Genomic DNA, 13277 nt, shown 5'->3' on the forward strand with positions numbered 1-13277 from the left:
GGCATTGATTCCTTATTTTGAAAACTTATAAATAAAGGGACAGAATGAAGCAAGTACCTTGTTCAATACACATACAAACTGCATTTCAGGGTAACCAAGCAGTTGATGAGGTAAGATCTTTCTTACAGAAAAAGTCAAAATAACAAACACAGAAAGAATCATGAAATTATAAATTCACCATTTTGTGACCCTCACTGAAATCACAGATCTGGGTAACAATCATCTATGTCACTAGAACCATTTGGGGAAAGACCAGTGGAGAACTTTACAATGGCAGATCAGGCTAAACCCACTGTTCCATGTTAGTATCACCCAGAGAGACACCAGACATGACACAGCTCCTGATACTATGAGGCAGGAAGTGTACACCACCACCTGGAAGCCTTCCAAAAGAAGGGAACTGGATTCTTTCTGTCTCTCCCTTTTTTTTTTTTTTTTTTTTTTTTCTGAGACGGAGTCTTGCTCTGTCACCCAGGCTGGAGTGCATGGCGCGATCTCAGCTCACTGCAACCTCCACCTCTCGGGTTCAAGTGATTCTCCTGGCTCAGTCTCCTGAGTAGCTGGGATTACAGGTGCTTGCCACCACGCCTGGCTAATTTTTTTATTTTTAGTAGAGACAGGGTTTCACCATGTTGGCCAGGATGGTCTCGAACGCCTGACCTCAGGTGATCCTCCCACCTCGGCCTCCCAAAGTGCTGGGATTACAGATGTGAGCCACCGCGCCTGGCCTGGATTCACAACAGTCTCTAGACATCCTTTGGTTGTCACAACTAGGGGGTGCTCCTGGCATTGAGAGGGTGGAGGCCAGGGATGCTGCTAGGCATCCTAAAATGCAGAGGCCACGGTCCACAATACAGCTCAACAGCTCCAAGGCTTAGAAGCCCTGTTCTGGATCTAATTACCAGGTAACAGAATGCACTGAGGACAAAGAACTGTACCAAACACCACCACGACACAAACAACCAAACTGAGAAATTCTACAGAACAAACCATATGTTCTCCTCAACAAATAAATGGCATGAATAAGGAGAGGAAAACTGTTTTAAAGTAAAAGAGACTTAGACAGATTAAGCAAACTCAAATGAGTAAACCTCGTTTGAATCCTGACTCAAACCAACTGTAAAAAGTTATTTTTGAAATAACTAGTAAAGGCCAGGCGCGGTGGCTCAAGCCTGTAATCCCAGCACTTTGGGAGGCCGAGACGGGCGGATCACGAGGTCATGAGATCGAGACCATCCTGGCTAATACGGTGAAACCCCGTCTCTACTAAAAAATACAAAAAACTAGCCGGGCGACGAGGTGGGCACCTGTAGTCCCAGCTACTCGGGAGGCTGAGACAGGAGAATGGCGTGAACCCGGGAGGCGGAGCTTGCAGTGAGCTGAGAGCCGGCCACTGCACTCCAGCCTGGGCGGCAGAGCAAGACTCCGTCTCAAAAAAAAAAAAAAAAAAAAAAAAGAAATAACTAGTAAAATTAGAACTTGGAAGAGGTGTTAGATAATATCAGGGAATTATTATCAACATTGCTAAGTGTGACAATGCTCTATGGCTATGATAAACCCTTAACTGTCAGAGACGCTTACTGGCATATTATACCTAAAATGATACACAAGAAAGCAAGAAGAAGCATAAGTGAAACAATACTGGCGAAATGTGGGTGACTGCTGAGGGTAGAGACGGAGCACGGGAGTTCACTGCATTTTCTCCACTTTCCCGTATGTTTCAATTCTCCACAATAAAAAGGATTTTATTTAAGCAGCCCCAGAGAGAAGACAGAGCCATACATGTGAACGAACAACAATTTAGACGAATGACTGGCTTCTCAACAGAAACAACAGAAGGCAGAAGACAGTGGAGCAGTCTCAATACGCTGAAAGAAAGATAACAAATGAGAATTCTCTACGATGTAAAACCACTTCTCACAAACAATGGCAAAAAAAAGACTGTTCAGGAAAGCCAAGAGAATTTACCACCATCAAACCTCACTAAAAGAAATTAGGGGGAGGTGAGCAGATCACGAGGTCAGGAGATCGAGACCATCCTGGCTAATATGGCGAAACCCCATCTCTACTAAAAATATAAAAAATTAGCCAGGCATGGCAGTGGGCTACTTGGAAGGCTGAGGCAGGAGAATCACTTGAACCCAGGAGGCAGAGGTTGTAGTGAGCCGAGATCATGCCACCACTGCACTTCAGCCTGGGCGACAGAGTGAGACTCCGTCCCAAAAAAAAAAAAAAAAAAAAAAATTTTTGGAAAGCTGTTCCTCAAGCAGAAGGAAAAAAAAAAAAAAGAAATCCAGGCCGGGCGCGGTGGCTCAAGCCTGTAATCCCACCACTTTGGGAGGCCGAGACGGGCGGATCACGACGTCAGGAGATCGAGACCATCCTGGCTAACACGGTGAAACCCTGTCTCTACTAAAAATACAAAAAAACTAGCCGGGCGAGGTGGCGGGCGCCTATAGTCCCAGCTATTCCAGAGGCTGAGGCAGGAGAATGGCGTAAACCCGGGAGGCGGAGCTTGCAGTGAGCTGAGATCCGGCCACTGCACTCCAGCCCGGGCGACAGAGCAAGACTCCATCTCAAAAAAAAAAAAAAGAAATCCAAATGGATGATCTGAAATACAAGGAGTGGTGAAATATGAAAAGGAATAATGGGATCAATTGCAAAACACAGGGAAAAAGAACAAGATAGAGAAATCTCTGTCAATTAGAAATTTAAAATCATACTTATTTAAAAAAAAGCTCATGAATCAAACAAGAAATCTTAATCACGCTTGGAAAAAAAATTAAAACAAAAAATGTAAACTTTCAATATATAACTAAAATATATGTATTAAATATATATATAACTAAAATAACTCTAAGAGTGAAACTTACAGTTTTAAACACATTAGCAAAGTAGAAAAGTTCAACGTCATGAGCTGACTATCCAACTAATACATTGGAGAAAGAATATTACAGTACACAAACACAAAGTAGAAGAAAGGAAGTAATAAACAAGAACAGAAATTAGTGAAACAGAAAACAAAAATACAGTAGAGAAGATCAAGAAAGACAAAGACTGAAGCATTGATAAACCATTTAAGTGGACAAAACTTCAGGGAAAAAAGAGTTTATCAAGGGAAGGAGGGAAGGAGGGAGGGAGGGAAGGCTACCAGAAATATAAAAGAGGCCACGGGCTGGGCGCGGTGGCTCACATCTGTAATCCCAGCACTTTGGGAGGCCGAGGCAGGTGGGTCACGAGGTCAGGAGATCGAGACCATCCCAGTTGACATGGTGAAACCCCATCTCTACTAAAAATATACAAAATTAGCTGGGCGTGGTGGCGGACACCTGTAGTCCCAGCTACTTGGGAGGCTGAGGCAGGAGAATGGCGCGAACGTGGGACGCGGAGCTTGCAGTGAGCAGAGATCGCGCCACTGCACTCCAGCTCGGGCGACAGAGCGAGACTCTGTCTCAAAAAAAAAAAAAGGGTCCACAACTACAAATCCATCAGAAACTTAAAAGATAATACGAAACTGGTTCCTACAGATATTGGCAGTCATCTTTTTTTTTTCTTTCTTTCTTTTTTTTTTTGAGACAGAGTCTCGCTGTTGCCCAGGCTGGAGTGCAATGGCGCGATCACGGCTCACAGCTCACTTCTCACTGCAGTCTCCACCTCCCAGGTTCAAGAGATTCTTTTGCCTCAGCCTTTCAAGTCGCTAGGATTACAGGTACCCATCACCATGCCCAGCTAATTTTTGTACTTTTAGTAGAGATGGGGTTTCACCATGTTGTCCAGGTTGGTCTTGAACTCCTAACCTCAAGTGATCCACCAGCCTTGGCCTCCCAAAGTGCTGGGATTACAGGCATGAACCACTGTGCCCAGCCAGCGGTCATCTTTTTCTTGAGATGATGTAAGATAATGAAATGCCTACATGATGAGATGAAGCGAGGTGAATGACATAGGCATTGTGATGTAGGTGGAAAATTCAAGAAGTAATTCCTAAGTTTTAAGTCGCTAGCTGTTCTAAGTATCATGACGAAACCCCACACAGTTCTACTCCATCCCACCTGGACTGCATTAGTCACTTAACAGCCATCTTGGTTCTGAGGTTGGCTGTCATGGTATTGCAGTAATTATGTTCAAGTAACCCTTATTTTCCTTAATAGTAGTTATGTAATAAATATTTTCAGATCACAGTGGACCTCAGATAACAGAAAGCTAGGAAAGTGAAACCATGGATAAGGGGAGACTACCATATATAAGATCCTTGGACATCACATATAAGGCAAACATAAGATTCTAAAAGATGGAATGAAGAAGGAAAGCATTGACTAGGGACCTTGGGACCTGAGCAATGGCACAATAATAAGTTTCTCATTTGAGTTTTCTTTTATGCTTCATATATATCCTAGATTTGGTACTAGTGAATCCAACAACCCAGAAATGCCAATAGGCACAGATTTTTTAAAGGCTCAATAAACCCAGCTCTCCCTCGTGAAAGGACTAGGAATGAGGCAGCCTAGTGAGATATAAAACTTATACACAATAATCACGAAACAACAGCCAAACTACACACACACCAAAAAAAAACAAAAAAACAAAAAACTATGACCTTACCTCCACTTATACCAGTGGCGAGCCTAGACTTCCACCCTCACCACCATCCCAAAGCCCCTGCTAGGGTGATCTCAGAGTCAGCCAAGTGGGAGCAGGGACTTTCATCCCTTTCCAGTGGTAACAAGACCCCCAATACACACAATGCCAGTAGAGATCACACAGGAGGCCTAGACGTCGCGTCTCACCCAGCAGGAATGAGGCACCTTCTTCCTCCTACTCAATGGAGCAAGCCCTAGTGGAAAGTCAGGACTTCTACTGCTATCTTGAGGTGATAAGGTCTATCTCCATTGTGTCAACGCCAGCCAGATGGGGAACAGTAACAAGATACTCCTATCTCTCCCAGTCAGGCTGGTATGAATGGAGGCCTAGTGGGGAGCTGAAACTCCCAGTCTAGCCTAGCAGTAATGAGTAATCCTTCTCTCCTAGAGTGTCAATGGAACTCAAGTGAAGAATCTATACTTCTATCCCCACCTGTCAATAATGGGGCAACTCTCTACAACCTCTGTAATATGGTTTGGCGTGTACCCACCCAAATCTCACCTCAAATGGTAATCCCTATAATCCCCACGTGTCAAGGGAGGCACCAGATGGAGGTAATTGGATTATGGGGGTGGTTTCCCCTATGCTGTTCTCATGATAGTGAGTCTCACAAGATGTGACAGTTTTATTAAGTGTCTTGCACTCACTCTGTCCTGCCACCCTGTGAAGAAAGTGCATGCTTCTCCTTTGCCTACCACCATGATTTTAAGTTCCCTGAAGCCTCCTCAGCAATGTGAAACTGTGAGTCAATTAAACCTCTTTCCTTTATAAATTACCTGGTCTCAGGTATTTCTTCATAGCAGTGTGAGAATGGACTAATATGCCCCACTACTTGCTGGCGTGGCATCACAGTAGACAAGCTAAAACTGAAGATGTAAATAAGACTTAGGGCTCATAACATAATACCAAAGAGTCTAGGTTTCAACCAAAAATCACTCATCACACCAAGAACCAGGAAAATCTCAACTTGAATGAGAAAACACAATCAACAGACACCAAGATGATACAGATGTTAGAAGTATCTGACAAAGATTTTAAAAACACCCATTATAAGAATGCTCAACAGATAATTTAAAACACACTTAAAAACAAATGAAAAATATAAAATTCTCAGCAAAGAAATAAAGTCTTAGGAAAGAAACGGAAGATATAACAAACCAAATGGAAACCTCAGAACTGAAAAAGACAATGACTGAAATTAGAAAATCAATAGATGGGCTACAGCAGAATGGAAGGCACAGAGGAAAGAGTCAGTGAACTGGAAGATAGAATAATAGAAATGATCCAATCTGAGCAACAGAGAGAAAGTAGACTTTAAAAAGTGAATAGAGCTCAGGGGCCTTTGGGACTATAACAAAAGATCTAACATTCATGTCATCAGAGTCCTGGAAAGAAAAGAGAAAGAGGCAGAACTAAAGAAGTATTCAAAGACATAAAGGATGAAAAATTTCCAAATTTGGCACAAGATATAAACCTACAAATTCAAGAAATTGAGCAAACCCCAAACAAGATAAACTTAAAGGAACTCACATCAAAGCACACTGTCATCAAACTTCTGAAATATAAAGACAAGGAAAAAAATCTTGAAAGCAGCGAGAGATAAACAACATCTTACCTATAGGAAGAAAACAATTCGAATGACAGTAGATTTCTCATCAGAAACCATGGAGCTCAGAAGGAAGAGGCACACGTTTTTTCAAGTGCTGAAAAAAAAAGAACTGTCAACCCAGAATTCTATACCCACTGAAAATACCCTTCAGGAATGAAGGGAAAATCAAGACATTCTCAGATGAAGGAAAACTAAGAGAATTTGTCACCCACAGACCTATCACAAAAGAATGTCTAAGGAAGTTCCTCTAAACAGAAAGTAAATTATGCAAGAAGAAATACTGGAATATCAGGAATGAAGAAAGAACAACAGGAGTAAAAATACAGGTAAATACAACACACTTTTCTTCTCCTCTTTTCTAAATTACGTTTGACAGTTGAAGCAAAAATTATAACATACTCTGAAGTGTTTCTAGAAGTACATAGAAGAGCTATTTAAGACAATTATATAATAAATGGAGGAGGAAAAAGATATAAAGAGAGGTAAAGCTTCTATATTTCATATGAACTGGTAAAATGACTACATGAAGAAACTGGAGTAAGTTATGTATATATAATGTAATACACAGGGCAACCACTAAAAAAAGCTATACGAGGTCTTAAAAAACCTATAAAAGAGATACACTCAAAAATACTACAGATAAATTAAAAGGAATTCTAAAGTACATTCAAGTAACCCATAGGAAAGGAGAAAAAGGAAACCAAAGAAATGAAAGACAGAAAGAAAAAAAAACAGAAAATAAGAAATAAAATAACAGACTTAAGCCCTCATATATCAGTAATTATGCTAAGTGTAAACAGCCTAAATATGCAAAATAAAAGACAGAATTGACAGAGTGGATTGAAAACATGAATGCTATCTACAAGAAATTTACTTCAAATATAACTATATAGCTAGGTTGAAAGTGAAAGGGTGAAAAAATATATACCATGCACATATTAATCAAAAGAAAGCAGGACTGAACATATCTACATAAGATAAAGTAGATTGCAGAGGAAAGAATATTACCAGGTATAGAGGACATTACACAACAATTAAAGGGCCAGTCCATCAAAAAGACATAGAAATCCTAAATACGTATGTGCCCAAAAACAGAACTGCAAACACATGAAGCAAAAACTTACAGTACTGAAAGAAGCAAAGATAAATCCACATTTATAGTCGGAGACTGAATACCCTTTTCTCAACAACTGACATATCTAGACAGATAATCAGAATGTAGATGAAGATACTCAATAACATCGTCAACCAACAGGATCTAAATGATGCTTATGGGGATGTACACCAACAACACAGAATGCATGCTCCCTTCAAAGGCTCACAGAACATACATCAAGATATGCCACATCCTGGGCCATAAAACAAACCTTAACAAACTTAAAAGAACTGAAATAATACAGAACATGTTCACTGACGATAATGTAATCAAACTAGAAGTCAATAACAGAAAAACAGGCAAATCTCCTCATGTTTGGAAACTAAACAACACACTTCTAAATAGCCCATGAGTCTTCTCAAAGGAAATTTTTTAAACGGGACTGAAAAAATATACAGTATGAAAACCCGTGGAATGCAGCTGCCAAGAGAGAAACTTACAGAGCTAAATGTTTACAGCAGAAAAGAAGGAAAGACTCAAATCAACAATCTAAGCTCCTACCCCCAGAAACTAGAAAAGAAGAGCAAAAGAAGCCCAAAGAAAACAGAAAGAAGGAAATAATAAACAGTAGAAATCAAATGAAATTGAAAACAGAAAAATAATAGAGAAAATCAATGTAACAATAATTTATTTCTTTGAAAATATCAATAAAATTATACAAACTCCTAATAAGACTTACAAAGAAAAAAGAGAGAAGACAGCAAATTACCAATATAAGAAATGAGACAGGAGTTACCACTACAGATTATGCAGACATCAAAGGGATAATAAGGAAACATCACAAACAACTGTACACACTTAAATAAAAGGGAATAATTCCGGCTGGGCGCGGTGGCTCACGCCTGTAATCCCAGTACTTCGGGAGGCAGAGGCGGGTGGATCCCGAGGTCAGGAGATCGAGATCATCCTGGTTAACAGGGTGAAACCGCATCTCTACTAAAAAAATCTATATTTACAAAAAATTAGCCGGGCGTGGTGGCGGGTGCCTGTCGTCCCAGCTACTCGGGAGGCTGAGGCAGGAGAATGGTGTGAACCCGGGAGGCGGAGCTTGCAGTGAGCCGAGATCGCGCCACCACACTCCAGCCTGGGCGACAGAGCAAGACTCCGTCTCAAAAAAAAAAAAAAAAAAAAAAAAAAAAAAAAAAGAGGCCAGGCGCAGTGGCTCAAGCCTGTAATCCCAGCACTTTGGGAGGCCGAGACGGGCGGATCACAAGGTCAGGAGATCGAGATCATCCTGGCTAACCCGGTGAAACTCCGTGTCTACTAAAAAATACAAAAAACTAGCCGGGCGAGGTGGCGGGCGCCTGTAGTCCCAGCTACTCGGGAGGCTGAGGCAGGAGAATGGCGGGAACCCGGGAGGCGGAGCTTGCAGTGAGCTGAGATCCGGTCACTGCACTCCAGCCTGGGCGACAGAGCGAGACTCCGTCTCAAAAAAAAAAAAAAGAAAAAAAAAGGGACTAATTCCTCAGAAAGCACAAACTACTACAACTCATCCAACATGAAATAGATAACACTGTATCTTTTTTTTTTTTTTTTTTTTTGAGGCGGAGTCTCGCTCTGTCGCCCGGACTGGAGTGCAGTGGCCCGATCTCAGCTCACTGCAAGCTCCGCCTCCCGGGTTTACGCCATTCTCCCGCCTCAGCCTCCCGAGTAGCTGGGTCTACAGGCGCCCGCCACCTCGCCCAGCTAGTTTTTGTATGTTTAGTAGAGACGGGGTTTCACTGCGTTAGCCAGGATGATCTCGATCTCCTGACCTCGTGATCCGCCCGTCTCGGCCTCCCAAAGTGCTGGGATTACAGGCTTGAGCCACCGCGCCCGGCCAACACTGTATCTCTTAAGGAGATCCGGCCACTGCACTCCAGCCTGGGAGACAGAGCAAGACTCCGTCTCAAAAAAAAAAAAGAAAAAAAAAGGGACTAATTCCTCAGAAAGCACAAACTACTACAACTCATCCAACATGAAATAGATAACACTGTATCTATTAAGGAAATTATATCTGTAATTTTAAAAATCCAAAAAAGAAATGCTTCCTTTGCAAAATTTCCCAAACATTTAAAGGAGAATTATTATCAGTTCAACATAATCTCCTCTAGAAAACAGAAGACGGACAGTCCATTCAATTCAAAACATTTTATTAATCCGATATCACTCGGATACCAAAACCAGACAGAGACAGCACAACAAAGAAAACTACAGAGCAACATCCCTCATGAATATGGAGGCAAAACTCCTTAACAAAATATTAGCGAATAGAATGCAGCAACATAGAGAAAGAATTATACACCAGTAGGGTTATTCATAATGACAAAGGCCAGTTTAATATTTGAAAATAAATCAATATAAACTACCATATTAACAGAAAAAACACACACGTAATATCAATTGATGCAGAAAATCATTTGACAATATTCATCCACTCACGACAAACATTCTTTAAAAAAATAAAGCAATAAAGGAGAACTTTCTCAACCTGATAAAGAACTCTACCAAAAAACAAACAAACAAACGCAAAAACCTTACAGCTAATATCATACTAAATGATGAAAGACAGAATGCTCCCTCCAGGAAAGATGTCAGTTCTTGCCACAGCTATTCAAAATAGTACTGGAAGTCACAGACAGTGCAATAAGGGAAGACAGGGAAATAAAAGGCATGTATGTCAGAAAGGAAAAAACTAAAACTGTTCATTTGCAGATATCTTATACTCTCTGTGGAAAATCCCACAGATTCTAAAAACACACACCTAGCACAAACATAAGCCAAAATTACATAGTTTCTTTTAAAATTTGATGAAAATGGGCTGGGCGCGGTGGCTCATGCCTGTAATCCCAACATTTCGGGAGGCTGAGAAACGCGGATCACTTGAGGTCAGGCGTTCAAAATCAGCCTAGCCAACATGGTGAAACCCCGTCTCTACTAAAAATACAAAAAAATTAGCTGTGTGTGGTGGTGTGTGCCTGTAATCCCAGCTACTCGGGAGGCTGAGGCACGAGAATCGCTTTGAACCCAGCAGGTGGTGATTGCAGTGACCCGAGATGGCACCACGGCACTCCAGCCTGGGGACAGAGCGAGACCCCATCTCAAAAAAAAAAAAAGAGAAAAACAAAAAACACAGGATCAAAAATGACGAGGAAAAACACTGAAACAGAGGGAAATTTTTAAAACTTTAAGCCACCCTTAAGGCTATGTAAATAAGTGGGAAAACCTAGATCAAATGGATAATTTCTAGGGAAAATATAATGTACCAAACTCATCTCGGGAGGAAACAATGTTTAAACAGACCAACATCCATACAGAAAAAGAGGTATTACAAAGGAACTAACCTACAAAAAGAGACCAGACATCAACAATTTCACAAGATAATTCTATCAAATATTTAAAGACCACATAATTCCTATACTACTTGAGCTACCCTAAGACATTCTAATTATTTTTATGAACCAATAATAGGTATATCCCACAGAATATATCCTTGGATAGTATTTCCCAATAGAGCACTGCCAAGTTTTATAATGTCCATGCTTCTGAAAAACATATATATCTTTCATTACGGTGTTGTTGGTTTTTCTGGCTGATATTTATGTTTTAAAAAAGTATACATGCCCAAAAGTCAATATAATGTTTTTAACAAAATAATGTGGGGAACAACTCTCAGGCAGGATTCCAAATTCAGTTGGTGGTGTGACGAAACCTGAAAGAGCTATTCCTTCAAGGTGGATCCCAAGTGGCTAACTGAGCCTACATTTAAGTCCGAGAGAAGCTGTCATATACTGAATAGAGGTCCCAGAACACTCACACCTTTTTAACGCTGGGAACTTTTAGCGCTCACCTGACCCAGCCAATCAGAGTTCACTTGCCTCAGCCAATCAGAGCTCAGCTATATTGACCAATCAGAACTCAGCTGTGTCAACCGATCAGACCAAGCAAGTCTGAATCCTTCATTTGCATAAAGGGACTTGATTAACAGGAAATGTCAAATCTTTGCCTTCATTTTACAAGGAAGGCTGCATCTCCCTGGTTTGCAAATTGTTCACTAGAATAAAGCCTGTTTCCTCCAAATTTCTTTTCAGAGAACTGTTGTTCACAGTAAGTTACAGGAATCACGTATGGATGTTTTTGAAAAGCACAACAAGTTTCAATAAAGGAGGTATCTAAAGCAATTGCTTATTAATAGCTATTTTAACTGGTAATCAGGAAACAATATGCTAAGCATTTATGTTCTATTATGATTATTAGTTTTCATTGTTTAACTGTGCTTTAATTATATTTTACAAAATTGGTTATGAATTTTTAGTTGACACATAACACATTATAATGTTTTGCCATTTAAAATAATGGGGCCAGGCACGGTGGCTCACGCCTGTAATCCCAGCACTTCGGGAGGCCAAGGCAGGTGGATCACTTGAGGTCAGGAGTTTGAGATCAGCCTGGCCAACAAAGCGAAACCCTATCTCTACTAAAAATACAAAAATCATCCAGGTGTGGTGGCAGGCACCTGTAATCCCAGCTACTCGGGAGGCTGAGGAAGGAGAATTGCTTGAACACAGGAGGTGGAGCCAAGATCGTGCCATTGCACGCCAGCCTGGGCGACAGAGCAAGACTCAGTCTCAAAAAAAAAAAAAAAAAAAAAAAAAGTGGGGTGGGTGTGGAAATGAGACCCTCTTTTAGAACATTTGATTTTCAGGAATGGAGCTGTGAAGTTAAGCAATAGATAACTCTATGTCATTGATATTTAAACCTTACGATCCTCAAATGTGACAAAAGAAAGCTACAGAACACATCTCGCTTAAAAATATCAATCCAAAAACCCTACAAAAAATGTTAAACAGAATCCAATGGCATATTACAAAATAAATATAATAACCACTTGGGTTTATTCTAAGATTGCAAAGATATTTCACATCAAAAACTTCATTACTATAAATCCCCGTATCTAAGGGGAAAAAATAAATGATCTCTATGGATGATGAAAAGGTCTTCAACAAAATTCAACACCTATTCCAGATTAAAACACTTACTGAAGTAGGAACTAATGGATACTGTATAACATAATTTTACAGACACACAGACACGCATACACACACACACACACACATGCGTGCACACCCCTCAGGCCCCAAACCAAAATTTTATTTAGTGTAGGTAGAAATAAGGTGATGTCCAGTAATTCCATTGTTATCTGACACTGAAATCAGACAAAAATAATAATAATGAGCGGTATAAGACTTAGAAAGAAAGAGTTAGAAGTGTATTTTCAGAAGTTCTGATAATGTATCTGGGGAAAAAAAGAGGGAATTACAGTGAAACTAATAAACAATTTGAGGATTCAGAAAAGTAGCAGGACACATAATCAACATATAAAAACTAATAGCCTAGATTTCTATTTCTAGTAGAAGTAATAACAGGGACCAGACAATCACTTATTTTTAACAATCAAAAACACCAGACATTAAGAGAATGAAAAACCAAGCTACAGACTGGGAGAAAATGCTTGCAAAACACATATCTGATGAAAGACTTGTATCCAAAATATACAAAGAACTCCTAAAACTCAACAATTATAAAACAAACAACCAGAATAAAAAGTGGGTAAAAGATTTGAATAGGAACCTCATCAAGGAAAATTATACACATGACAAATAAGCATTTTAAAAGATGCTCAACATCATATGTCATTAGGAAATTGCAAAATAAACAAGATATCATTACACGCTTAATTATAATAGCTCAAATCCAAAGTACTGACAACACTGGATATTGGCAAGGATATGGAGCAACAGGAACTCTCATTCATTGCTGGTGGGAATGCAAAATGGTACAGTCCCTTTGGAAGATAGTTTGTCAGTTTCTTATAAAGATAAACATAGTCTTACC

General features: G+C 40.2%; 1 protein-coding gene across 2 annotated transcripts in view; it reads right to left on the reverse strand.

Moving 5' to 3' along the window:
- The window catches only part of CACNA1B (calcium voltage-gated channel subunit alpha1 B), a 250042-nt gene that overhangs the window by 87973 nt on the left and 148792 nt on the right, over nt 1–13277 (reverse strand). The gene's annotated exons all lie outside the window — the stretch shown is intronic.

The sequence above is a fragment of the Rhinopithecus roxellana genome, chromosome 16 (assembly GCF_007565055.1).
Source record: "Rhinopithecus roxellana isolate Shanxi Qingling chromosome 16, ASM756505v1, whole genome shotgun sequence".
In the NCBI taxonomy this organism is placed as follows: Eukaryota; Metazoa; Chordata; class Mammalia; order Primates; family Cercopithecidae; genus Rhinopithecus; species Rhinopithecus roxellana.